The following is a 26,637-nucleotide window of genomic DNA, read 5'->3' as shown; positions in this document are numbered from 1 at the left end:
TGTGTGTCTCTCATGAATAAATAAATAAAATCTTAAAAAAAATAAGCACAGGAGAATTATTGGAAGGGTGGGATTTGGGGCAATTTTTCTTTCATTCTCTAATTTCCATTATGATATTCACAGTCCATCGTACACCATATATCTCCTCCCCCCACCCCAGAAAATTTCTCTAAATCATAACTTCATTTAGATCAACCAAAACAAGAATTAAAACACTCTCTCTCTTTCTCCTTCCAGTTCACGGCCTTTCTCTTGTCTGAGCAACATGCTCAGAATAGAAAAGCCTTCCTCCACTTGATGGGATGAGCACTGGGTGTTATTCTATATGTTGGCAAATTGAACACCAATAAAAAATAAATTAAGAAAGAAAGAAAGAAAGAAAGAAAGAAAGAAAGAAAGAAAGAAAGAAAGAAGAAAGAAAGAGAAAGAAGGAAGGAAGGAAGGAAGGAAGGAAGGAAGGAAGGAAGGAAGGAAGGAAGGAAGGAAGGAAAGAAAAGTCTTCCTTTTCAATGTAGCTGATGACCAAGCAAAACTAGTATCTTGTTAACTTTGGAGAACTTCTCCAAACCCAGCTTGAATTTCCACACCTGGTCTAGTTAGGTTAACGATGCCAAAATGAAATTACTACCAGATTAGAAACACTTTGGACCCTGAGCACATCCTAAACTGGGCCAGTCCGCTTGGGACTCTCCCACAGGGAGGGCAATTGCATCACAGGGAGGAGCATTAAGGGTCTTGGAGAACACTGGAGACGGAGATGAGAGGGGACTGCTGACAGTATGGATGACAGTGAATTGTAATTTTGAAGGCCATATATCAGGTTTTAAAACAGAATGTTAATATCCAAAATGTATAGACATATTCAAGATGGATTAAAGTGCTGGGGAAAGTTTTAGCCTCGTACGGCATAACCATGAGCAATTTGGGATTCAGTCAAAAAGGCTAGGAGACAAGCAGAAGCCCCACAATGAGGCCTTGCATGACTGAGCCACACTGGAGACAAGGAACTGACTTTTTGGATGCCCTGGACCACATGAAACAAGCTTCACACACAACATCATGAGTCACAGTGTCATCAGACTTCTCAGCAGCAACACTGAAAGTCAGAAGGTGCTGAAGAAATCCTTCAAAGACGCCTCAGAGTTCATATTAAGGTTAAAAACGGAATAAGCACACACCTTCTCTCTGCCACTGATTATAATTAAACTCGCTGGACAGAACAAGTGAAGCGACTACCAATTACTCTGAAAATTAAATAAGAACAGATGGACTACGTAGGAAAAATCAAAATATCCCTTACATGGAGAATTTTTTTTTTTAAGATTTTATTTACTTGTAAATGGAAGACACGGAGAGAGAGGCAGAGACACAGGCAGAGGGGGAAGCAGGCTCCACGCAAGGAGCCCGACGTGGGACTCGATCCCAGGACCCCGGGGTCACTCCCTGGGCTGAAGGGGCACTAAACCGCTGAGCCACCCAGGCTGCTCATGGCAAATTATTTTTTAAATGGGACATACTTACTTCTCTGTCTCTCTCTCTCTCTCTCTCTCTCTCTCTCACACACACACACACACACACACACACACACTTTAGTTATGGAAAGAACATCAGGATTTCAACCACAATGGACGTGAAAGGGGGGATTTTTATTTAAAAACTTACCGATTGGCTTTTTTTCCCCAATACGCCTTGCTAGGAAGATAACCTTCAGAAATTCTGTTGAACAGTGAGGAAGAAATTAAGTGTATTTACAAAACATAAGTGTACTATGACAAACTCTAGTTTTCATTCTATATTTTAGAGACTGAATGTGTAAACTTTGGTAATAAATAATGGACTGACTCTACAGCAACGTGGCCGTGAGCAAAAGCCCTTCTCATCCCTCTTTCCTTTGCTTCCCTGTAAGAATGAGGAGGTCCAGGAAAGAGATAAGTAGATTTATTGCAAGACTTTCCTTTTGCCAACATTACTGTTTATCCATCCCTCCAATGATACTTCAGATATGTAGCATGAAATAAGATCAAAGGAAAAGAGCTGTGATCAGTAAAGATTTAATTGTACAAGGAGTTGCTAAGGGTCTGCCTTTGGCTCAGATCATGATGCTGGGGTCCTGGGATCGAGCCCGACGTTGGGCCCTCTGCTCAGCAAGGAGTCAGATTCTCCCCCTCTCTCTCTGTCTCTCTCACTCTCTCTCAAATAACAAATCATCTTAAAAAAGAAGAAGTTGCTAAAAATTTTACAGCATGCATTTATAATCATGATTAGCAGGCAGCATCATAGAAATGCTTACTGTATAATGTGCGATGCCCAAAATAAAATTGTGTCCATACAAACATTATATGGTCTCATTCATTTGGGGAATATAAAAAATAGTGAAAGGGAATAAAGGGGAAAGGAGAAAAAATAAGTGGGAAATATCAGAAAGGGAGACAGAACATGAAAGACTCCTAACTCTGGGAACTAGGGGTGGTGGAAGGGGAGGTGGGCGGGGGGTGGGGGTGACTGGGTGGCGGGCACTGAGGTGGGCACTTGATGGGATGAGCGCTGGGTGTTATTCTGTATGTTGGCAAATTGAACACCAATAAAAAATTTATTTAAAAAATTGTGTCCATACTGTGGTCAGAACTACGCAAAAATTATGGCTGCATTTATATACAGGGCTGAGAAAGAACATAGGAAAAAGCTGCTTTGTTATGGTAGCAAAGTAGTGGATAGTTGTTTTCCTTTGTTTTAACTTCTGGCATTCTTTTCAGAGCTGAAGTGGGGGGGGGTGTGCATGCACACACACACACACACACACACACTCACATCTAAACCTTGTTTACCTTTCTTAGAATGCGTTGTTAGTAAATTCAGATTATCAGTCGTGGATCCCGTGTCCTCAGGTGACAATTTCGGCAGGAGGAGAGGAGGGCAAAAACCTTCCAGGGAAAAGACTCTCACCATGAATCTCGGCTCAGAAATAAATGGGCAGCCCCACACTTGTGTATTTTCCCTGGAGGAGAGCTTAGCACAGTAACTATTCACAATGGAGCTGCACCGCTGCATCATTTGCATCATTCTGCGTTGGAGCTTCTCAAACTTGACTGTGCCCACGAATCCCCAGCAGGTCTTGTCAAAGTGCTGCTTCGGATTCAGCAGAGGTGGGATGCAGCCTGAGATGCCACATTCTTAACAAGCTTTTAGGGGCTGCTGCTGCTGCTGCTGCTGGTCCACCATCCGAAGAGCACTGCGCTATATTGTACAAAACCCATCTTTTTTCCTTTCTGAGGTACAGAAGTAGGAAAGGACCCAGTTGAGACCGAGCTTTTCTTGTTTCCAAGCAATCCTAGGGTGTCCACCTTTGAAGAGCCTGAGACCCAGCAACAGGAAGTACCTTTCCTACCCTAAATAGTGTCAGGGTCATGGCTCCAGTTCCAGACTCTGACCCCCCACCCCCCACTCCTCCATCCCCACCACTTATGCTTCGTGCAAAAAGAAGACAAGAAGAGCAGCTTACCCTTTGCATTTTGCTGATGCTGGCTTCAAAATACACCCATCTGCCAGGATGGTCCTGCAGTGAATAGGAAACTGTCCTCTGATAACAAGCAAATGATTTGGGGCATCTATGTACCCACTCAGCTCAAACGTGCTCAGCAAATGATGGGGGTGTTCTTTCTCTTCTTTGCCTTTGATGCCATATTCAGCCCAGAAAAAAAAAAAAAAGCAAGAAATCCTAGAGCCAAGCATGTCTTTCTGCAGGCCATTTTAATAAGGTGGGTGTGGGAGAAACAACCAAGGTTAAAAGCTTTATCAAGGCACCTTGCTAGCGCGTTACAGTTACTGTGTGCGTGCAACGTCCCAGCGGCCTCAACTTGTCACTACCTGCCACGTAATGGTCAGGCCTCAATCCATCACAGAGCCTCCCACTCACCTGCAATGTATGAATCTGGCCTAGAAGCTGAGTAATCCTTTTGAAAAGAGCCTCATAAAAATCTCCTTTATGCTTAGCAATAATATATAAGTGACAAAATAGTGAGTTTTGAGTTTAAAAGAGTCGTTTCATTTTGTAGAACTTGTTCCTTTCTTTTTGATTACATGTCAGCCTCATTCATTTTCACGTCAGTCACCCTTGGGGGAGCAGCTCGTGCCCCAAAGGTGAGGAAGGGCATTCCACTGCATCACAAAGCATTTTAAAAAGATGACACCAGGCCAACCTCTTTACTTCAGGATACAGAAAAAGTCAGGTAGAAAACCTTAGAGGATTTGGAAGACATCATCTGGAATCTGCATTCTATCACTTGCATTAGTGTGATGGTAGGAAAGCCACCTAACCCCTGTGCCTCAGGGCCTCCTCCGTGACTAGGATCATAAGCTACCCTAGAATAATTTTGTAAAGCTCATAAGAGTCCAAGGAACATTTTTCACAGGCATCATTTTCTTTAACCTCCACTTCAAGATGAGGTGCTGCCCTCCGCTCTCTTCACTGACCTCGTCACCGGTTCAGGCACAAATGTCTGAGAATTTCTAGATTCCTTGCTGAGAAGCCCCTCTCCTGCCTTCTCGCTAGGCCCCTCTCAGAGATATCCCCCAATTTCTTTCTCCGGGTCCCTTTTTGATGCTTCTCAAACATCTCCTCTTGGAGTATAAAATTTTAGAGTATTTTCAGAGAACAACCCAATAATATGTATCAGCAGCATGAAAAATGTGTATATCCTTTGATCATGTGATTTTACTTTGAAATAGTGATCTCAAGGAAGCCACGGAGATCCACACCAACATTGTGTACAAGGATATTAAGTACGGTCTTATTTATCATAGTGAAAATAGAACTAAATGTACACAATGGAGAATTCCTAAGATTAATTATAATCTATTCACATGAATAGATTCACAAAGGAGCTATTGAAATCATATTTTAGAAAAATACTCACAAGGGAAAAACAATATGCTTAAAGTGAAAATAACAGAGAACAAAACAAAGTTTTTTTCTAGGAAGATAATTTCACATTTGGTTATAATATCCATCTCCCAACAGCTTGAAATAAAAATTTCCATGGTCTTCAATTAAACTGTATGCCACTTTCTTTCTTTTTCATTGAAATACTTTCCCAATCACTCTATGTGTTCAATCTTCTGTTTAACACTCAGGTATGGGTTTTTGGAAAGGCCGCAGGTCACCAGACTATGAAGTGGTGAACTGGTCCCTGTTTTGGAAAATCTTTCAGGTGTTTATCCAGAAATATATATATATTCATGAAATTCTGAGCCATCATCATCATCAAAACCTGCTTCATTGTTCATTGGAAACTCCCACAGCTTCCCCTCTCTCGTCCACTGGATCATCTCTCCAAAACCATTCTGAGGCAACTGTTCACTTACCTTGGCTAACTGCCTAGCACATTCTATATCCCAGAGTGAAGGTGCAGTCTCTGTTTCAGGTGCCTCTACACGAACTGCCTTAAGGTCAAAAATATTAAGTCTCTTCCCTTTGAGCATATTTGTCCTAAGACTTTTTTTTAAGATCATTGATCTTCTGGCCCATGTAGTCATCAGATCCTTCATCAAATTGAGTTTGATGGCACTGTATAAATTCATGTTCTAAATTTATAAAGTTTACCAATATGTCATAGTTCTCTTTCATCCATATATTTTTATCTAAAAGCACTGGAAAAAAAAAACACTGCAAATGGAAATTTCAAAAAATAGAAAAAAGACAAAAAACCCTTTTCCCCACCATTTTAACAAGCCAATAGTCATATTTCTGTGTTCATTTCCAGTCCATATTGACACGCATAATAGTATTTTTAATTACTTTTTGGTGGTTGATTGTGGGTGATTTTAAATTTCTTTATATTTTTCTATTGTTTTCCAATGTTCAACAATATTCTTGGATTTCTTTTATAAACAGAAAACATGAGACTGCAAAAAAAAAAAATCCTACCTTTTTTTTTTTTCCAACTCCTCCACACATACACCTTCACCTCCCATACCAGCCCTGCCACCCAGCCCCGCCCCCATATCATTAGCACTGTCAGTCACCTGGGTTCCACCAACTTCCACACAGAAGTCATTTCCTTCACCTCGACCCACTGAAGGATTTCCAGGACGTTTGTTGGTTAAGTGCAATATCTACCTGACCCTGGGGAATCCCAAAAGACAGTCTCTCCCATTACTATTATCACCCCTGGCTTAGTCTCCCCACAGCCAACAAGGCCACCATGGGTTAGCACACCACTGGCCTTTGGGTGAGTGACACTTCCATCTGCTGAACGTCTGACTAGTCCTATTAGTTTTCTAAAATGTGGATGGTCCATGGGTTCTACCCTCAGACTTTCAAAATGAGACCAAAAAGACTTAAGGAAAAAGATTTCCAGAGACTCTCTTCCCTGATATGCTTCAGAGTCTGGCTTCATCCAAACCAACTGGCCTTTGGGGTTACAGACCACTCCTCGCTGACAGCCCGAGAATACTCCTCTTGAGTTGTAAGGGCCTAGTGCCTGGCCTTTCTCGGAACAATTTGGGACTATTCTTCACTCGGGTTTGCTCTCTTACCAGAAAGCAGCTGTTTCTAAGCAATTACCCTCTTGTTGCCAAGAGCTACCCTTGCACAAAGATATGTTTATTACCAAGCTGCTCTGTCTTAATCCTCCAGGCAAAAGCTGTGCTAGGGACCACTAAAAAAAAAAAAAATCACTAAGTTACATGAATAACAAAACCTAGCATTTTTATAGCATTTTACATTTTGTAGGTTGTTATTCTTCCTCTAGGTCAGGAACAAGACTCCATGTCGATGAGGCTTCTGATTTGTGGGGCAGCATCTGGTACCCAATGTTTTTGTAATTCCCAGGATGACAGTATATTTCAGCAGCGCCACAATGACTACAGTCTCCGAATGTAGTAGAATTCGTCAGAGAGGAGGCAAAGAATAGGAACACAACATCGGGGCTCTTGCACAGAGGGTTTTTATTAAAGGCAGTGATGGATGCTCAACACTTCATTTTTCCCTCATAACATCCTACATGACTGGTTTTCTTTTGTTCATCGTACAAATGAAGAGTGCTCACAGCTAGCACATGCTAACATGCAGATGACAAGCCCCATGTGGTAGGAGACAGGACACTGGCCGAGTCCCTAAGGGTGAGTTCCTAGATTCGGCTTCTTCACTACTCAGCCCTCTCTTCATCTCCCTGGACTGAGAGCCCCTCCTCCCCAGACAGGGGGCTTTGGACCCAAAGGCCTTCTACAGAGTCCACGGGTCCTCAAGAGTCAGTGCTGTCCTAGCTCTGGGTGAGCCTTTCCAAGGCCCATATTCAATGATAACTTGAGCATGTGCAGTAACAAGTCGTTCTGTTAACTATCATGATGAAACTGTTCTTTCAATAATACTTTGAACCTAATTATCATTTCCATAGGACTAATTTCAGGTACTCTCCATCAAGGCAAAAGACACCAGATGAATGTTAGTGCAGATGGCCATGAATATTTAGTCTCATGCGCCCACACCCAGACACCTATATCTGAATCTGTTCATTTTCACCACCCGCCACCACCCCCAAAAGTGTTTGATCCTAGTGGCTCTCCAAGGGTCCCGGTAAAGGTCAGGCTCCCTTTGAGGAACAATGACATAGTCTGTCCAGATTTGTCTCTGGCTTCAAGCAAAGGAAAACACCTGAGCCTCTAAAGGTTATGAGAACCAACTTATTAACAAAGGCTAAAAAAGTATTTAAAGGCTCTTATATGATTTACAGGAAAAGCTCAAACTCAAATCAACTGCAGATGACACTTCTGTGCGCTTCTGAAAAGCCCACGCATTATAGCCATCGGTGAAATCTTGGCTGGATTACTGTCACTTAGTCAGACACAGATTGTCAGATATTTGACTTTTTTATTCCTCTATGTCATCCCTTTAGCTTTATAATCATTTAGAATCTTAAGTAATACCCATGCCATGCCATCGGATGAATGCACACACTAATCTACCTTATTTTCTCATTTCTCATGCAGAGTTGTCCTTCCAAACAGTCAAGAATTGAATGCAACACCTAGTTAAATATGTTTAAATTGCTGTTTTTGCTTTATAAAATAAATACTAGGCTTTTTTTAATGTATGTCTCTAACAGTTAAAGAATTACTACTTGTATTGAATTTTGTGACATTATGACACTATGGCTTGCCTGTATCTTTATTGTGAGAAGAAAGGAAGACTAAAAAGAAATCCGTTTTCATAAGTCTATTACTTCGTGAAGTGCAAATTATTGATGAGCGGCCTTGGGATACATAAAAAGCAGGCTTTGGGATTTTTTTTTTTTTAAACACGTCAATACTAACAACTCGTTACAGATAGTCTCCTGTACATCTCAATAGAGAAAGCCCTAAATTACAGTTAAGGAGAGAGACACTGAGACACTGCAGCCATAAAAAATGTTAACCAGCTGCCTTCCTGAATTGAGAAAGCCACAGGTTACTATCTCTCCTGCTGCATCTATTTTCAGGGGAACAATCTGACAGCCTGATTAATCCCCTGTCTCTAAATCAGCAGAGTCGCTAAGCAGCAGACTCTTACCATATAAAACCTAAAGCATCTCTTCTCCTTGACTGCACCACACGGGACACAGCTCCAATGTGCTGCGGCTATAGCAAAGGTTGTAAAGATGGTCAATTGACTAGAGCTGGGGAAACTGTTATAATTACAGACTTCTAGAGAATAAGCATCTATTTTTAATAAAATCTGAAATCAAAACAACCTGGCCTGCTTAAACTCACGCCTGAAAAATTTAACATGCCTGCCTGCCTCCAGTCTTGTTCCCCTGCTACTTCCATTCTCACACCCATGGAAATTGACTATGTCAATCCCCAGTACATTCTTTAAAAATTTATGCATCTCTATTGAGATACAATTTACATACCATAAAATTTACCTATTTAGAGTGTGCATTTCAAGTTTTTAGCTATTTACAGACTTATGTGACCATCACCACAATCTAATTTTAGAACATTTTTCATCACACCTAAAAGAAGCCCGTAGGCATTAGCCATCATTCCCCACTCTCCTCCACATCTACCCTCAAACCTAGACAATGACTAATCTACTTTTCTGCTGCTAAAATTTTCCCTATCCTGGATATTTATATAAGTGGAATCAGACAATATGTGATCATTGTTACCGGCATCTTTCACTTAGCATGATGTTTTCAAAGGTTATCCCCTTCTATCACTACTTGACTCCCTTTATTATATCCTTTTTATTGCCCATTCCATTGTATAGATTTACCACATCTTATTTATCCATTGACCAGTTGATGGGCATTTGGGTTCTTTCCACTCATGGCTGGATTACTGTCACTTGGTCAGACACAGATCGTCAGATATTTGGCTGTTGTGTGCAATGCTGCTGGAAATATTCTTGTAAAAGGCTTGGTTGAGGTATACATTTTCAGTTCTCTTGGGTAGATTCCTGTGAAGAATTGCTGAGTCACATATAGTTATATGTTTAATACATTTTTTTAAGATTTTATTTACTTATTCACGAGAGATACAGAGAGACAGAGAAGCAGAGACACAGGTAGTGGGAGAAGCAGGCCCCATGCAGGGAGCCTGATGTGGGACTCAATCCCGGGACTCCAGGATCATGCCCCGGGCCGAAGGCAGACACTCAACTGCTGAGCCACCCGGGCGTCCCTATGTTTAACATTTTGAGAAAGTGCCAAAGTTTTCTAAAATGGCTGTACCATCCCCACAGCAATGTATGACAGTCCCAGTATCTCCATATCTTTTCCACTACTTTTTATTATTAGTTGTCTTTTATCACAACCGCTAGTGGGTGTTATAACATGGATATGAAGGGGGTTTGATTTGCCTGTCCCTAATAGCTAATGACTCAAAGAAAGCTATCTCTTTTCTTCTAGATACATTTTGTGTTGAGTTTAAGGATGCTATCAGGTAAGGTCTAAGTTCATGCTGTTGTTATTTAAATTGTAAATAACTAACTACCCAATACCATTAGTTGGAAAGATTATTATTTCCCCATTGTATTATATTGGCTCCTTTGTCAAAAATCAATTGGCTGTAAATCCAAGGATTTTTATTCCTTTGGTCTCTACGTCTAATCTAAAGCCAGTGTTGTGCTATTTCATTACTCTAGTTTTGGAGGAAGTTCTAAAATCAAGAAATTGAAGTCCTCCAAACGTTTTATTCCTTTTCAAGATTGTTTGAACAATTCTGAGCCTTTTCCATTTCATTTTAGGATCATCACCTCATTAATTTTTAGAGGGGAAGAAAAAGAAGGTGGAATCTCAACAGGGATTGTATGAAAGCTTTAAGTCAACATAGAGGGGTGCCTGGCTGGCTCAGTTGGTGGAGCAGGGGACTCTTGATCTCAGGGTCATGAGTTCAGGCCCCACATTGGGCATAGAGTTTACTTAAAAAAGAGAGAGAGAGAGACTAATATAGATCAATGTGGGGAGTGTTGCCATAATAGCAATATTAAGTTCATGTCTCAGAAGATCCAGGTCATTTTCAAGGGCTCTGCAATTGCCTTAAGATAAAATCTTTATACGACAGGCCTGAGGTCCACCTTGATCCAGCCCCTAGATAACTAGCCAGCTTCCTTTGCAGCATCCCTCTCCCACTGCCTACTCAAAATACACTACCAGCCACATAAACCTGATGTCAGTTCCTGAAACACAGGACACTCTCTTTTATCAGCTGGTCTCTCCTAACTCACATATGCAGCACATTCCCTGTGTCAGGATTTTTCTCCCTTAGGCCCCATAACCTGATCCATTTCTTTCCCTTCATATATTTGCTTACTTTTCACTTCCTCTGAGAATCATATCCTGAGATACACAACTCCCCACAGCCTACCTTATTTATTTTTCTTTGTCCTTACATAGTAGACTTTAGGGAACTTGTGGAAAACAGGCTAGTCAAGACCTCAAATCGGTTGAAATGTCTTGGTTAAAATGGACACCACTGGCCCCTATTTTAGGCAGTATTAGAAACTGTGGCAGTTTTCCAACAGTTTATGGGTCTTTAAACATTGTTATCACTTTTCATAAATTTTTCAGGATTTTTTTTTTTACCTAAACTATTTTACCTGTCCACCTTGTTTATGCTGGTTGTTATTGGCTGGATGAATAGTGGCCCCTCAAGATGTGCCTGGGTTAATCGCGAGGACCTAGGAATATGCTACATTACATGGCAAAAGGGCCTTTGCAGATGTAATTAAGGGTCTTGAGATGGGGAGAGTATCCTGCATTATCAAGGTGGACCCAATAATATAATCACAAGTGTCCTCATAACAGGAAACTAGGGGGGATGCTATACAAAAGAGAAGGCAATGTGACAAAAGCAGAGATAAGAATGCTGGTGGCCTCCAGAAGCTGGAAAAGCCAGGGAAATGAATTGTCTACTCACAATCTCCAGAAGGAACCAGCCCTGCTGACATCCTGACTTTAGCCCAATGAAACTGATTCAGATTTCTGATGTCTAGAACCATAAGAGAATACGTTTGTAGTTATTTTTAAGCTACTAAATTTGTAGTAATATGTTACAGCAGTAAGTAATGCAATAGTAATAAATTGGAAATAATTTAATATCCAACATTTGGAGGGGTCCCAGGTGGCTCATGCCTCTGGGACTGGGCTCTGACTTGGGCTTAGGGCATGATCTCAGGGTCCTGGAATCCAGCCCCATGTGGAGCTCCAGTCAGGCTTCATGCTCAGCAGGGAGTCTGCTTCTCCCTCTCCCTCTGCCCCTCAACCCACTCATGCTCTCTTTCCCTCAAATAAAGAAATAAAACCTTTCTTTAAAAAAAGGGACCAGTTGGAAACAACCTGGATATCCAATAAAATGGTTAGTTGGAAACAACCTAAATGTCCACAGGATGGAATTGGTTATACAGCTTCTGACAATTTTCAAGAGAATAGGTGTATTTTGAAACAAAAGTATTCCGAGAATACTTTGTAAAATGTATTAAAAATTATCCAGCAGACTATCAAGTTATTAAAGTATATAGAATAATCAGTATTCATTATGCTAATTTTTTAATTTGTTTTATTTCTTTTCTCTGCAATAAGCCTAAGGCTCATTGTTTTTGTAATAATAAGGGAGAAAAGGCAATAAAATAAACTTTAGCAACAAAATAAATGAGAAAATAAAGGACAAGGACTTGGAATTTTTAAAAACTTGATTGGATTTCATTTCTTAATTTCTAATTTATATGCATCCATCTTTTCCTGTGTTATTTGTTCAGCATTGCTTTCAAGAATTTTTCTATCTTGTAAATTGGTTGAAAATTAGTATCTCTGATCTCCAGTTCACATTTTTCAAACTTTTGGAAGTACTATACATATCATCTTAGAACCTCTACTATTTATGCACCACAAGACACAGTGCCTGCCTAGAAACGATCATTTAGGTGGAAAGAATCAATAAAACTAAGTAAAATAGAAAAGGAGGCAATGTACAATTACATGTTAAGGTATACTGCTTGGATTTTATTTATTTATTTTTTTTAATTCCTTGGATTTTAAAAGAATGATAATATGGTGTTTCATAAAACCATACACATAGCTTTGCATGTGCTTAGATTATTTACACATATCAGGTCCCCCAATTGTTAGTTCAGAATAACAACACTAATGGCAATGATAATAGTATTATATTCCATAGTATATTTGTCTAACCCTCCCCCCAAAAATTGTCTCACTGTTCATCAACCCTTACAAAAACTATATGCAGCAAATGCTATTTTACTATTAGTTCCACTCTATACATGAAGGACCTAAAGCTCAGAAAGGTGAACCAATATTCCTAAGGTCACAAAGGTCCTTAATGGCTTGGATTCATTTTCTAGCCAATGACCTGCCCATGGGAGCACACATATCCCAGCTGCCCAACTGTCTGTAAAGACAAAAAGTAGGAAACATCACCAGTTGGTCCCCCTCTCCATTGGGAATTTCCAGTGAAGAGGAAAATGCAGCTGGACATTGCCAACTGACATCTGCTCAAGGCTCAAGGAATTTCTAGTCCCTAAGGGGCCCGGCTGGTCAGTGTGTTTTTAAAGAAGTTACCGCTCAACTTCCAATATTGTCATACAAGTCAATATGATATAGCAGAATCAGAATGTGTAGCAATTCAAACGTGTACTAAATGTCACTTTCTTTTTCACCACTGTTACCTTGCTCCAGCTTGCTCTGGCTCCATTTCCGCTGATGGCCATTCAAGCAGAGTTGGAAGCGTATTGGGAAGGACTTGGGACTCCCCAGTGGCTACGGTACTGTTTTAGGGCTGTCCATAGAAACACCTCTCCCTGACGTTACTTCTAAACTAGGCCCATGCAGTGGCACTGTGTTGAACAAGGTGCCATAACAAACTCAGGGCTTCCTTCAAGAGTTTAGAGCCTTCCCAGCCTGGACACTCTGACAGCCCCAAACCTGTGTGGATGTTTCACCACACCCACCTCCTGTTCAACCCTAAGGACACAGAGAACCAAGAAGCTCTCATCTGGCTCTCCTCTCTTTCTCAACTCCTCTCTTCCCATAGCACCAGAAGGACTTTCTACTTTCTCTTCTGGGAGGAATTCTATGTCATAGCTTCCTTCTTACTTATCCAATGAGTTTTTCCCTTTTTTCTTATTAATCAAAAGATTTTATCACAGTATAATTGACAATGTTACATTATTTTCAGGTGTACAACATACTGATTTGACAATTCTCTAATACGTTACTCAACCTATGAGCTTCCTTTCTACAGGTGGATGTCTTTTCCCTTCCTTAGCACAAAAAGCCTCATGATCTGACCCTAATGGTGGAAGGATTAAAGAAAAAAAAAATTAATGACTAAAAGGAAAGTACATGAAGAATTATTTCAAAATATTCATTTCTTTACAATGGCAGTGGTTAAATATAAGGCTCTGTGTCCAGGGTTTGGAACCCCAGCTGTACAACTTCCCAACAGCGTGACCTTGGGCGAGTCACTTAATTATTCTACACTTCAATTTCCTGATATGTATAAAATAGAGACAATATACTGAGCTTGTTGTGAGGATTAAGCATGACTATTAAACAGCACGCATCACAGTCACTGGCACACAATGAAGTACCCAGCTAACATTAGAGACTGAGTGTTTCTTTGTCCCTTAGTTACCCGGGTAGTTGTTCACTCACATTATTGAATTTCAAACGTGGGAAAGAATTGCTAAACAAAGGATATCCATTATTTTCTGTTCCTGCAATAATAATAAAAGTCTACCTCCAGTGTTTTAGATCTCCCTGCAGAAGGTCATTGCTGAGAATCCTGACTAACCCTGGGTGGCAATGTTGCAATGGGTAGAATTTATTTATTAAGACCTTGGAAGCTTGCATTTCTGGCTGTCTGAGAAAGGGCATAGTTCAAATCGACAAAAATCTTGAGAGGTGCCTGGGTGGCTCAGTTGGTTAAGTGTCCCACTCTTGATTTGGGCTTAGATGGTGATCTCAGGGTGGTGAAACCGAGTCCCATGTCAGGTTCTGTACTGAGTATGGAGCTTAAGATTCTCTCTCTCTCTCCCCCCCCCATCCCTCGGCCCCTCCTCTCTCCCTTTCTAAAAAAATTAAAAATAAAAAATCTTGACAAAACGCTTAGGTGAAAATGTAGGGTGTATCACACACACACGCACATTAAAACCAACGAGAAGATATATCTAAAAAAGGTATATGCACATTTTAAATAATCTATTTAATACTATGTTTTATTAGCATTGACAAATGTCTTTTTTATACCATTTAATAAGTGAAATTAGCCATATATAGTTTTCTGTGTACAATTGTCAAGTGTTCAGTAATATCTGATTACTCTGGCTTTATTGACCAAGTCACTTCTGAATGGATAGGAAGCACTTTGAAACCTGGCTAAAATAATTTATCTCATTGTGCAAATGCAGGTCAACGAAACAACCTAATAAATTTCCTTGGCTCACGGTCATGCACTCTCAATCAAAGTTTCTTGAATAGCAAAAGATTACGGTACAGCTGCCTTGAACCAGATGCAATTCTGTAGAAATCACCATTATGGAGATATTTGGGGCATAAAATAAATCTTATTTAATTTAGTGAGACACATATAAAAACTCAAACCAGGTGATGATATCCATTTGTTCATTAGTTGATTCATTCCAACTACGTTGAGAGAGATCCTCAAAATAAGCTAGATTTGCAATTCCAATAACCCACACCAGAATGTACAATTTTTCCATTTTTCTCTTAGAACTCACCAGTCTAAATAACAAATATGTGTTAAATGTAACTAAATATTTTAATGATATTTCTTAGATGCCTGGGATATAGTTGCTCTTATAAATATTACTCATACCCATCCCGGACACTACCAGTATCTTATTTATAGTATTAATTTTCACCATCTATGAAGAAAGGGCTTGCAGAGCAAACTTCAGACTAGTCCCTGTGGAATTTAAACTATGCAGAGCTTGAACTAGGAGACTTTATAGCATTTAGAACCAGAGCCAGAGCTGTTCCCCTGGAGGGTATCTGTCTTTAGAAATAATACTGTCTACTTCTTTTGCTTAGCAGAGTCCACATCTAAGGAAGTGTAAACAGTATTCTAATAAACAAAAGTTTTCTAAAATTTGGGGGGAGGCGGAGGAAGGGAGGTCTTTCAAAGCAAAGAAGAGGACTTAAAAAAAACTTACCCATTTCACCTAGGGGGGTGAAATGACCCCTCGACAGGGACATGTGGATGGGCACTGCCCCCGAGGAAGCAAACAGGGAAGACTCGAACTGATGCCACCTCCAGTATGTCCTTCTTACTTTAAGTTTCCAGAAGCAAATGCCTCTTGTCTGTACACCGCAAACAAATGTTGTCAGGGAGAGGTACAAACTGGTATCCTTCTCTCTCCAAGAAGCCAGCTTTACATTTATTAAGTAAATTCATTTCACCATTCCTGGCTGTCTCTATACATGTTTTTACATTTATTAAGTAAATTCATTTCACCATTCCTGGCTGTCTCTATACATGTTTACTCTTTGAATTCTCTAGAAATCATTCAGTTACACATCTCACTGATTCTACATTAATTAGAAAATCAAATAAAATCATTGCCATTTTTCATTGATATTCACGAGTCATGATTTTTAGCTTATTAAAATCATCTTTTAAATTAATCCGAGACATCCACACCATCCCCTTGAGAAAGAGAATTTCACGTTTCTCTACTTAAAAAAAAAAATTCTAAAATTACCCCCTCAGAAAGAATGACCAGTGGCAAATCACACATTCCACCATCACTGCCATTTTAACATTGTTTATTTTTTGTTTTTAACAGCTTAATTAAAAAATAAATTAACCCATGCAATTTAAATAATATCTAAGTATATAAAGCAAAGAGTGACAACTTCTTCCTAAACCCTTAGGTATTGGGACGCCTGGGTGGCTCAGCTGTTGAGTGGATGCCTTTGGCCCAGGGCGTGATCCTGGGGTCCTGGGATCAAGTCCTGCATCGGGCTCCCCACAGGGAGTCTGCTTCTCCCTCTGCCTAAGTCTCTGCCTCTCTCTCTCTCTCTCTGTATCTCATGAATAAATAAAATCTTTAAAAAATAAAATAAATAAAATAAATTAAAAATAAAAATAAACCCTTAAGTATCCCATCCCAGAAGTAACTCGGAAGTTAATAGTTTACCACTCTCATTTTTATCTACATAAAATAAAAATTAAAATGAAGATTATGTACATAGATTTAGACTAGATAGAGAAGGACCATAGGAAGGTAAGGGGGTGGAAAAAAGGGATAAACTTTGTCTTGGTATTGGGGAGGAAGTCTGGTCACTGGATTTAAAGTCAGGAATAGGTTGGGGAGCATGAATGGCTCAGTGGGTGAAGGGTCTGACTCTTGGTTTTGGCCCAGGTCCTGGTCTCAGGGTCCTGGTCTCAGGGTCGTGGGGTCGAGCCCTGCATCTAGGCCCAAGCCGGGCTCCATGCTCAGCATGGAGTGGGCTTGAGATTCTTTCTCATTCCTTTCCTTCCCTCTCTACTCCCCCCCCCATTCCCAAGCACATGTGCTATCTCTCTTTCTCTCTCTCCCTCTCTCTCAAATAAGTAAATAAATAACATCTAAAAAAATTATAAAGTCAGGAAATAGGAATCCTGCACTGCTTTTGCAGACTCCTCACAAGTACCTGTGAACAGACACGTGCCCAAGGAGAAGCTGCACTCTGGCTCTGAAATTGCTTCAGGCCCACACTCCATTCACTCACACCCTCCTCCCCCGATAGGCTCCACTTCTGGGCTTTGGGGGGTAGTGGTTGTTCCCGCTTTTGCTTGTGAAACTTAATTTTGGTTCTTCACATAGCCTCCCAAACCCTGTAAGGGACGGTCTGCCTTAGTGCTCAGCCTTGGCACTCTCTAGAATATGACTTCCTCGTGTCCTGGGAAAGGGGGTGAATAAATATACCCCAAACCAGGTGAGAGAGCGGCCCTGCTGGCAGCTAGGCCATGTTCTTTCCAATTGAATACAAGCACACTCAGGGAAGAGAAACGAAGTCTAAACTAGGCCACTCCTTGACCATTTTTGGAAGGAGATTGAGATAAGGCCACTCACAAAAATGATGAAACCACAAAAATGATGAAACATCCCCCTCTTCTGTCCAAGAAGAGAGACTGCTGCTCCTTTTACCAAGGAGAACACCCATCACACTGCGGTCCTCCTATCTGATCAGTAAACGTGGTTAAGATACACAATCACAAAATTGCTCCTGCTTCCTGAAATGTCCAATTCAGAATTGGCCTCCACTCCCTTAAACTCACCCTGAATCATCCAGCGTGCACCCAACTCATCGTTCTTTTGGAGTGCTTTCAGTTTGGTTACCGCCAGAAAAATGAACCTAATTTCTTTATTACTGTAGTAAGTGTGTTCCTGATGATCTTTTGTTGGTGGACTTTAATGAGGAATAAACTATTTACTTGAAGGGAATATTAAATTTCATTCTGATCTTATAGGAATCCTTAAAAATGCTTCCCTCTGCATGCTTTGTGTGCTTCCATTTCTAATAAAGAGTTTTACTGAAATGTACTTCCATATGCATTTTCTCACTATAATCTAGCATCCAACAGGGAAAGCAAGAAAAATAAGTATTTTTGTCCCCCAACATCCACTGAGGTTGAGACTTGGGCAAGTTCATTCAGGGAACTATGAAAAATACCATGTCGAGCTCTGAGCTCCGAATCCAGAGAATTCTCTGGATTCTCTGAATCCACCCTGAGAATACTCTAACACAGGGAGATTAGTCAAGAAAAGGGCAAAATATTTAAATTTAGCTCCTCAAGAAATACACTTGGGGATGCAGGAGCTCCTAGAGGGGCGCCCTAATCGAGCTGTGCAGGGAGGGGTTCAGGAATGGTGGCTACTGACACCTTCGCAATGGACGATCCAGCATAGAGGGAAAGGCTAGCCAGAGAAGCTACCCCCGAGAACCCTAAGCATATCACCCCATTAGGGATGGTCAGACCGGAGAGATGGTCAGAACCGGAGGAAGAACAAGACCTGCATTCAAGTCCCAACTCTGCTGTTAATTAATTTATTCTCCCAGGGGAGGAATGATTAGTGCTTCCCAATCCCTAACTCCTTTACATAGTCCATCAGTCCCCTTCTCTGACGGCCACCACACCTGGAATCACCGTATTTCCAACCCTCTACCCTCCCAGTCCCACACCTCTCACCCCCAACTTCACTAATGAAGTGGAAGCACGTAAGCACCACCTCAAAGCTTCGGACTAGCACAGCTGTCCCCAGAAGGTGATCGCCAAAGAATCTCCAGCTACGCTGCCCCCATGTGACACCAGTAACTTTGTGAGATGTAAAGTCAGAAGATACATAGCTGGTCCTTAAGACTTTCTCCAAAGCATTGCTAAGCTCACCACCGAAGAAAAAGTCTTGATATGCCAACTTCAGACACAAGCTGTGTCCAGAACCATCTCATTCCCCAAGATAATGAGGTACTGGCATGGGGTAAGGGTCACCTTCCTAGTAAATGCCCCTGAGGGAGATCTCTAGTAGCCTTTCTTACACTGCTCATCATTTGGGATGATTTCAATCATCAGAGATGTTTTACTAACAGTTAACATGAAAAGGGGAAAGTACCAATCCTTGATCCTAGATGGTTCCATGTCCCCTATGCAAGCGTGACTATGACGATCCCAGCGAATTTTGAACACCTCATTCTGAAGGATATAGATTAGAACCTAAATCTCATTAGCTTCCAAGGTCTTGCTTTTTTCCACTGAACCTGCTGGTATAAGACCAAGGAGAATTTAAAATAACTACCTCAAAAAGAGGTTCCTGCTGGAGATCGTGCCCACATTAACCCAGCACTGTCAAAGGACACATTCCAGGTCCGCTGCCATGACTGTACCTCAAATAGCATGGAGATATGCGAATGTAAGGAAGATTTTCAATTCTTTTAATAAATAATATGGCAAAGGAAATTGCTTTTCAGGGTATACACATTAAATAAACTCTCTTCAAGTAGATTTCTATTTATATAGTTATTTGCAAACACTAGAAATAATATGTTCTTTGAGCTGTCACCAGATGGATCAAACATTTACACAACTTTCAGCTGAATGTCAACCCTAAGTCACTAATATTCATATGTGTGTGTCTTGATGAGCCTTCTGCACATCAAGTATAAATATGTTTTTAAAGAGAAGTCAGTTATTCGCTTCCGGTACTGGCGGAAGAGTAAGTTACCTCGTGCTATTTACGTTTTTTTTTTTTTTTTCCTCAGAGGCACTTTCTCTGGTGATTTTACATAAGGTCTAACGTCTCATCTCCCTAACTAGACAATTAGTTCCTGAGGACTAGGACTGGGCTTTGTACCCACTGTACATTCTTCTTAGAATGCCACAGGAGAGGCTGACATTTAATGAGCATCTACTAAGTGCTGAGAACAAATAGACCTCCATTTTTTTCCAGTAACTCCAATTACAAACGTTCATATAATTTTAAGCAAACTGAGGCCCAGAAATGTTAGGCACTCACCCAAGATAACAAGGGAAGCTAATGGAAAAGTTAAAGCTGGAGCTATTATTTGAGTCTGGGGTCCACCCACTAGTCTGTACTGTACTATCCACCATACCAAGCCATGCTACACCCTGCGACACCACCCCACGCCATACCACGCCATACCACGCCTCACTCTAGCACGACATGAAAGCAGGTGATATTCACTAAAACCTAGCAGTGAAGCTTACTGCTGAGTGAAAATTTACGTCAGAGTTGCAAGACCCCCACATCTCTTCCTTCTGTTTCCAAGAACATCAACTCTCTATTTAACGGTTTGAAAGGCATGTAGCAAATTAACAGGCTGGCAACTTATTTATCTCACAGAACTATGATCAGATCAGTCCAATCACCACAATACAAATCTTATCAGCAAAGGAAGAGGACCACCTAACAATCACCTGGCTAGAGTTAGAGGCATGTTGAACATATCTGACACGTATGCTCAAAAAACAATGAATGAATGAACGAGTGAATGAATGAATGACTCAAAACTAAGGAACAAAATCTTGCTTTGATAAGCATTGTGAAATCACTTACTCCTAAACTAGAAGCAGTAACACGAAGCATATTTTTAAAAACTGAGATATGATATTAGCATAGATATTAGCAACATGTGTATCTAACAAATTGTTTATCACAAGAATCTCAGCGCTGGGTGTGATGTCCCTTCGGCTGGGGAGGTGGAGCAGGACACTTCAGCAGATGTTGCTTTGCAGCCAAGTTGGAAAAGTTCAGCAATTGTTCTTGGACTCCAGGGGACTAAGCCTGCAATGTTTTATTACAATTTGGCTGAATTTCTCAGCTTTAAAGCTGAACTAGTAAAAAGTATTTGGAAATCCAAATGGAGGAAGAGGGCAAAACAATCTAATAAATCCAGCCTGCCAGGAGGCCCTCTGCTGAGAAGCCTGGCAAGACCTGCCTCCCCATCCTGCATGTGTGTTCTCTCTAAATATCACAGTGGCTGCAAAACCTTAATACGGGAAAGGCCAGAAGGGGCTCCCCAGACTCTGCAAATGAAAGGCAGTAGGACTCTTTAGAGACCCGGATTCAGGCTTATCATTAACACAGTTCCTTGGAGGGTGCTTCACATACCTCGCCAGATCTGCACAGAGAAGATTGATGTAAAAACAGGCAGAAAATGAAAGAAGAGGGCAAAGGGGCCTTGTAAAATCCAACCACCATCTGCCTCTTCAAATCCAGCAGCACTAAGGTAGTTTAATTTGCAAGAATTTTCCCTCTGGTTTCCACAAAAGCACTGCTTAGGCAACAGTGGTGTAGGTCACCCGGCAGTTATGTGCAGGACGACTTTACCAAGTGGAGATAAATGAACACAGAGAAAGCAGCAAAACTGGAAGACCAGGGATGACCACCTAGGCCACAGGGACCGGCAGCAAACCGGCTAGTGTCCCGCAGCGGAGCCGCTCAAGTCACACTAGATCATGGGATCCACCCCAGGGCCACAGGCTGAAAAAGAAAAAAAGATTAAAAGCGTTCTCTTTGAACACACTACAAAGAAATGGTAACTCCTTTGCTGATGTTTTGTACACCTCTGGGTTTACAGAGCTGAACGATCACCCTCCTCCGCTCACAGTCGGCTACCTGCCATCGGGGCACCGCAAGGCCGCATTCTATTTCAAGCTGTTTTATTTTAATTCTCTTTATTCCCAATCCCAACCTCTGGCCAGGTATATAGCCTCTCCAGTGTATTCCGAGTCTGATCTTTCACACCATCTTTCTTACATATTCGTTTGCAAATATGCAGATCTGTACTGTGATATGCAAATCTTATTTATATCAAGCTTCTGGCTGCGGCATAGTATCCTATGAAAATGCATCACCACATCCTACTTCTGCATTTCCCTAAAGACGGACACCTGCGCTATTTCTGACCTTTTGTCCGTCAGAACACGTAATGTGGCCATGAACATTCTCCTATGGCTTTCTGTGGTCATTTTTTCCGCAAAACCCTAGGCAGGTGGTTCTCTGGATGTTGCAGTTTCTCCAGGCGTGGAATTTCTAGGCATAGTGTAAGCATATTCTTACTTTCTCTCTGCCAGCTTGTGCTTTAAAATATTTTATTTATTTATTTATTTATTTATTTATTTATTTATTTATTTATCCATGAGAGACAGAGAGAGAGAGGGAGGCAGAGACCCAGGCAGAGGGAGAAGCAGGCTCCATGCAGGGAGCCCGACTTGGGACTCGATCCCGGGTCTCTAGGATCAGGCCCTGGGCCGAAGGCGGCACTAAATTTAGCTGAGCCACCAGGCTGCCCAAGCTCTTTGAATCACAAAGTATCCTCTTTAAAAAAAAAAAAAAAAAAAAAACAAAGTATCCTCTTTAATATTTTGATCTGACTTTTGAAGCCTTGTACTCTAGTCATTGCCAGAACAAGCAATTCTTGCATTTTTTTTTCTACCCATTTATTTATTTTAGTTTGTCCATCCTTACTGTGTTCCTAATCCTGCCCATTTAGTAAATTTATCCCCATCTCTGAACAGGTGGAGTAACTGACCCTCACTCACTCAGCGTGTTTCCCCTTGCTACTTGTCACCTTCTAAGGTAAAGTCGAGGAGCCAGCAGCAGAGTGAACGTGAAGCACAGAAACAGCAATCAGTAAAGCACCGGAAAGTTCTGTCCGCAACAGTGGTTTGGTCCTAAGCTCTGAAGACAATCCTGCCAGTAAAGGAAGGGTTGGTTTCTCCTAGACACCTAGAGAAACACAGAGCATGCACAAGGGCAGTCTATGTAAATATCTACAAGTTTCTTTCTTTTATTTTTATTTCTGAAAATTCTTCTTTACTTCCCTTCTAGGGGAGAAAGGGAATCCTATGGGCATCCAGTTGTTAACAGTAAGTATTTTAACCTTCCAGAGCTATTTTATAAAGATACTGGATTGTGTCCACATTTTGACACTGACATTTCTAAGTCTTACAATTTTCGCATTTGTGATGAAAGTGAAATACTGAGAAAATATAGGACTTTGGGATCACAGCCTGTAATATCATTCAACAGTCAGTAGCACCTGGTTATTTAAAAACTTACAAGCACATTTTTTTCTAGCTTTTAACTTAATAGACCTTATCATTTGAAGATTTCTGAAAAGAAACTAGAGTTTGGGTAACATAGGCCCACTGGGTGCATTATCAAGTTATTCTCATAGTACCTAAGAATTTATAGCTACGTGACCCATCAAAACATAGATAATTAGCCACATGTGTATCTAACAAAGAATCAACACCAAGAATAAAGAACTCCTACGGGATCCCTGGGTGGTGCAGCGGTTTAGCGCCTGTCTTTGGCCCAGGGCTTGATCCTGGAGACCCGGGATCGAATCCCACATCGGGCTCCCGGTGCATGGAGCCTGCTCCTCCTTCTGCCTGTGTCTCTGCCTCTCTCTCTCTCTCTGTGTGACTATCATAAATAAATAAAAATTTAAAAAAAAAAAGAACTCCTACAAATCAATAATAAAAAAAAAGGATAGAGTAGAAAATGTGCAAAAGACAAGAGCAGATATTTCAAGGAAGTGGAAGCAAGGATGGTGAATATAAATAAAGAAAAATATTCGATCTTCTCAAAAAAAATAGAAATTAAAATCACATCAAAACATCATTGTATACTCGCTGCATTGACTGGCAATAGCAAGTACTGAGAAGGAAGTAGATCAGTGGGAAATCCTATAGCCCTGTATGCACACAGGCAAGTATACTACATATACTCCTATATACTACGTAAAATTAAAAACTCGTACTGAAACTATAGAAGGTAATTGGACATTATCTTGTAAAGGCGAGCGTGTGTATATCTTACAAACCAACAATTCCACCCCTTAGCATTTACCCAAGAGAAATTCTTACACACATGCACCAGGAGACGCGCACAACTATTTTCATATAAGTAGTGTTAATGACAGCAAAAAACTGGGAACACCCAAAGAACCAATGACAAAAGATTGGATAAATAACTTCTGTATTCATATAATGGAATACTAGACAGCAGTTAAAATGAACCACGATTGAGGCAATGTGGATGAATCTTAGAAACAAAGCTGACTGGGAAAAAAAAAATGTTTTAAAAAAATACATGGAATACAAAAACAATTTTATAAAGCACAAAAATATGTAGTGTTACACATAAGTGTAATAAAACCACTTTTTTAAAAAAAGCAAGAGACTCATAAATCTAAAATATAGGATAATGTCTACTTCTAAAGGGAAAAGCAGAGCAATAGACTAGAGAAGGACACTGATGGGTTAAATAGCATTGTCAAAACTCTATTTCATAAACTGGCTTGTGGATCCATCAGCGTTCCTTTTATTATTATGCCTTAGAACCTGCATCTATGTTGCATATATTTGTATATAAATAGAATATTAAATGACTCTTAAAAATTTTAGAATAGTTGACTGATTTCTTTTTTTCTTTTTTTTTTTTTTTTAGTCAACTGATTTCTGATCAGATCAGAGGATCTTTCTGGAAGATCCTCATGAAGCATGGCAGCTCCTTAGTCTCTCACTAGATAAGATTCTTTAAAAGTCTTAACATGTCCAAAGGGTCTTAACTCTTAAATATGTATTATATAAGACAAGTCACGCACTACGTACGATCTGAATTTTGATTGCTGAGGTTAAGTTCTACCGCTAAGGTAAGAGGTTCTGGTTTCTCTTCTTTGAAAATTCTACTTCAATTAATTACATTTTCATGGATATAAGGTGACTTAATGTTTTCTCTCTTTTCTGTGTTCAGAGGATTTTGATACATCTATTTTATGTAAATAAAATACATAAAATAGCCTACCTGTAGCCTATCACATGTATTTGAGGATATACTGTTTGATTATTGGGTCGCTCTGGTTTCTGCTTTTCCCACTAAAAGAATAATTCTTAAAATGTGGTTTAAATATCACTAGGTGGTGCCTGGGTGGCTCAGTTGGTTAAGCATCTGCCTTCGGCTCAGCTCATGATCCCAGGATCCTGGGATCACCCCCGCATCAGCAGGGAGCTTGCTTCTCCTTCTCCCTCTAGCTCTCCCTGTTTTTGTGCATTCTCTCTCTCTCTGTTAAATAAATAAATAGGGATCCCTGGGTGGCGCAGCGGTTTGGCGCCTGCCTTTGGCCCAGGGCGCGATCCTGGAGACCCGGGATCGAATCCCACGTCGGGCTCCCGGTGCATGGAGCCTGCTTCTCCCTCTGCCTATGTCTCTGCCTCTCTCTCTCTCTCTGTGACTATCATAAATAAAAAAAAATAAATGGGAAGTCTTTTAAAAAAAAAATAAATAAATAAATAAATAAATAAATAAATAAATAAATAAAATCTTAAAAAAAAAAATCACTGGGAGGACCAAGCCCCTTTCAAGAATTTCATGAGGGATCCCTGGGTGGCTCAGCGGTTTAGCGCCTGCCTTCGGTCCAGGGCGTCGTGATCCCGAGGACCCAGGATCGAGTCCCACATCAGGCTCCTGCATGGAGCCTGCTTCTCCCTCTGCCTGTGTCTCTGCCTCTCTCTGTGTGTCTCTCATGAATACATAAATAAAATCTTAAAAAAAAATTAAAAAAAAAAAGAATTTCATGAGGTCAAAACGAGTTTCATAGCAACATTAAAACACTATTTGCATTTTGTAAAGCGTATTAACATTGGCAATGCTGGTGCAGAGGCAATAGTGAGTAAAACCGTTGGCTCTTTAGCGTGAATCAGGATAGTGGCAGCAAACTAGACTAGTAGTCCCTGCATTTCTTACCCCCGGGGGGTGAAGGCATATGGGGAGGAGCCAGTTCCACTTACAAAAGTCTTGGAAGAAGGAGTAAAATACAATTACATTTTATGATATCTCGCTCCTTGAGTTTACGTCTCTTGCGTATTCTCTGGCGTGGAACGAAAGTACACAGAGAGGCCTCCTGCCTCATAGCCAAGGTTGATGGCTGTCTCGAGGAGAAACACGTGTGCATCAGTTTGCTGTGCAAGCTGAACTGCTTTTCACATGGAATACCATTTTTATTTGAAAGAATAGCTGATGGGGTGCCTGGATGGCTCAGTAGATTAAACGTCTGACTCAGGTCATGATCCCAGGGTCATGCCCCGCCTTGGGCTCTGTGCTCAGAGCAGAGTCTGCTTGTCCCTCTCCCTCCACCCTCTGCCCCCCTCTCTCTCAAATAAATAAATCTAAAAAAAGAATAGCTGATAGATAAACTAGGTTTTTGACATTTGGGTTTGGTAGACGTTTTCTCATAAATGAACAGTGAGCCTCTCACTTCAAGACAAACATCTGACGGTATTTGTTGCTCATAATAAAATTCAGGTTTCGAAGATGAAATCTGGACTTTTGAAAACTTGTGATGGTCACCACGAACTTGACAATTTCGCAATCCCAAAGACTTTTCTGATGATATCAGTGGTGATTTTTTTTTATTGTATAATGAAACGTGCCACATTTGGAAGACCTAAGAATAAGCCAGTATTCTCCAAATGACCAATGCAGGATGTTATAAAATTATGCATGGATAAGAGGTGAACTCAAATTGCAAACCAGATGAAAGAACTATTTAAACAGAGTAGGAAAACTAATAATCTGGTAAATATTATCAAGTTAACTCTTACCAAGCC

General features: G+C 40.7%; 2 long non-coding RNA genes across 2 annotated transcripts in view; both read right to left on the bottom strand.

Moving 5' to 3' along the window:
• LOC112652591 (uncharacterized) overlaps positions 1 to 3,406 on the bottom strand; it is a 51,522-nt gene extending 48,116 nt beyond the window's left edge. Inside the window, exons 1-2 of the long non-coding RNA XR_003131580.3 lie at positions 2,826 to 3,406; positions 1,663 to 1,716 (exon numbers count right to left, since the gene is read on the bottom strand). This is a non-coding gene — a long non-coding RNA (uncharacterized LOC112652591). The remainder of the gene's footprint in view (positions 1 to 1,662; positions 1,717 to 2,825) is intronic.
• A 3,400-nt stretch (positions 3,407 to 6,806) lies between these two features.
• Positions 6,807 to 22,108, bottom strand: LOC118352116 (uncharacterized). The gene is made up of 3 exons (XR_004808702.2): positions 15,671 to 22,108; positions 11,398 to 11,469; positions 6,807 to 9,436 (listed from the first exon to the last, which is right to left on the bottom strand). It is a non-coding gene; the product is annotated as an uncharacterized LOC118352116 (long non-coding RNA).
• Positions 22,109 to 26,637: the final 4,529 nt, after the last annotated feature.

Source organism: Canis lupus, chromosome 23 (assembly GCF_003254725.2).
Source record: "Canis lupus dingo isolate Sandy chromosome 23, ASM325472v2, whole genome shotgun sequence".
Classification (NCBI taxonomy): Eukaryota; Metazoa; Chordata; class Mammalia; order Carnivora; family Canidae; genus Canis; species Canis lupus.
Note: the sequence above shows the minus strand (reverse complement) of the source record. Positions and strands in the feature narration are given on the sequence as shown.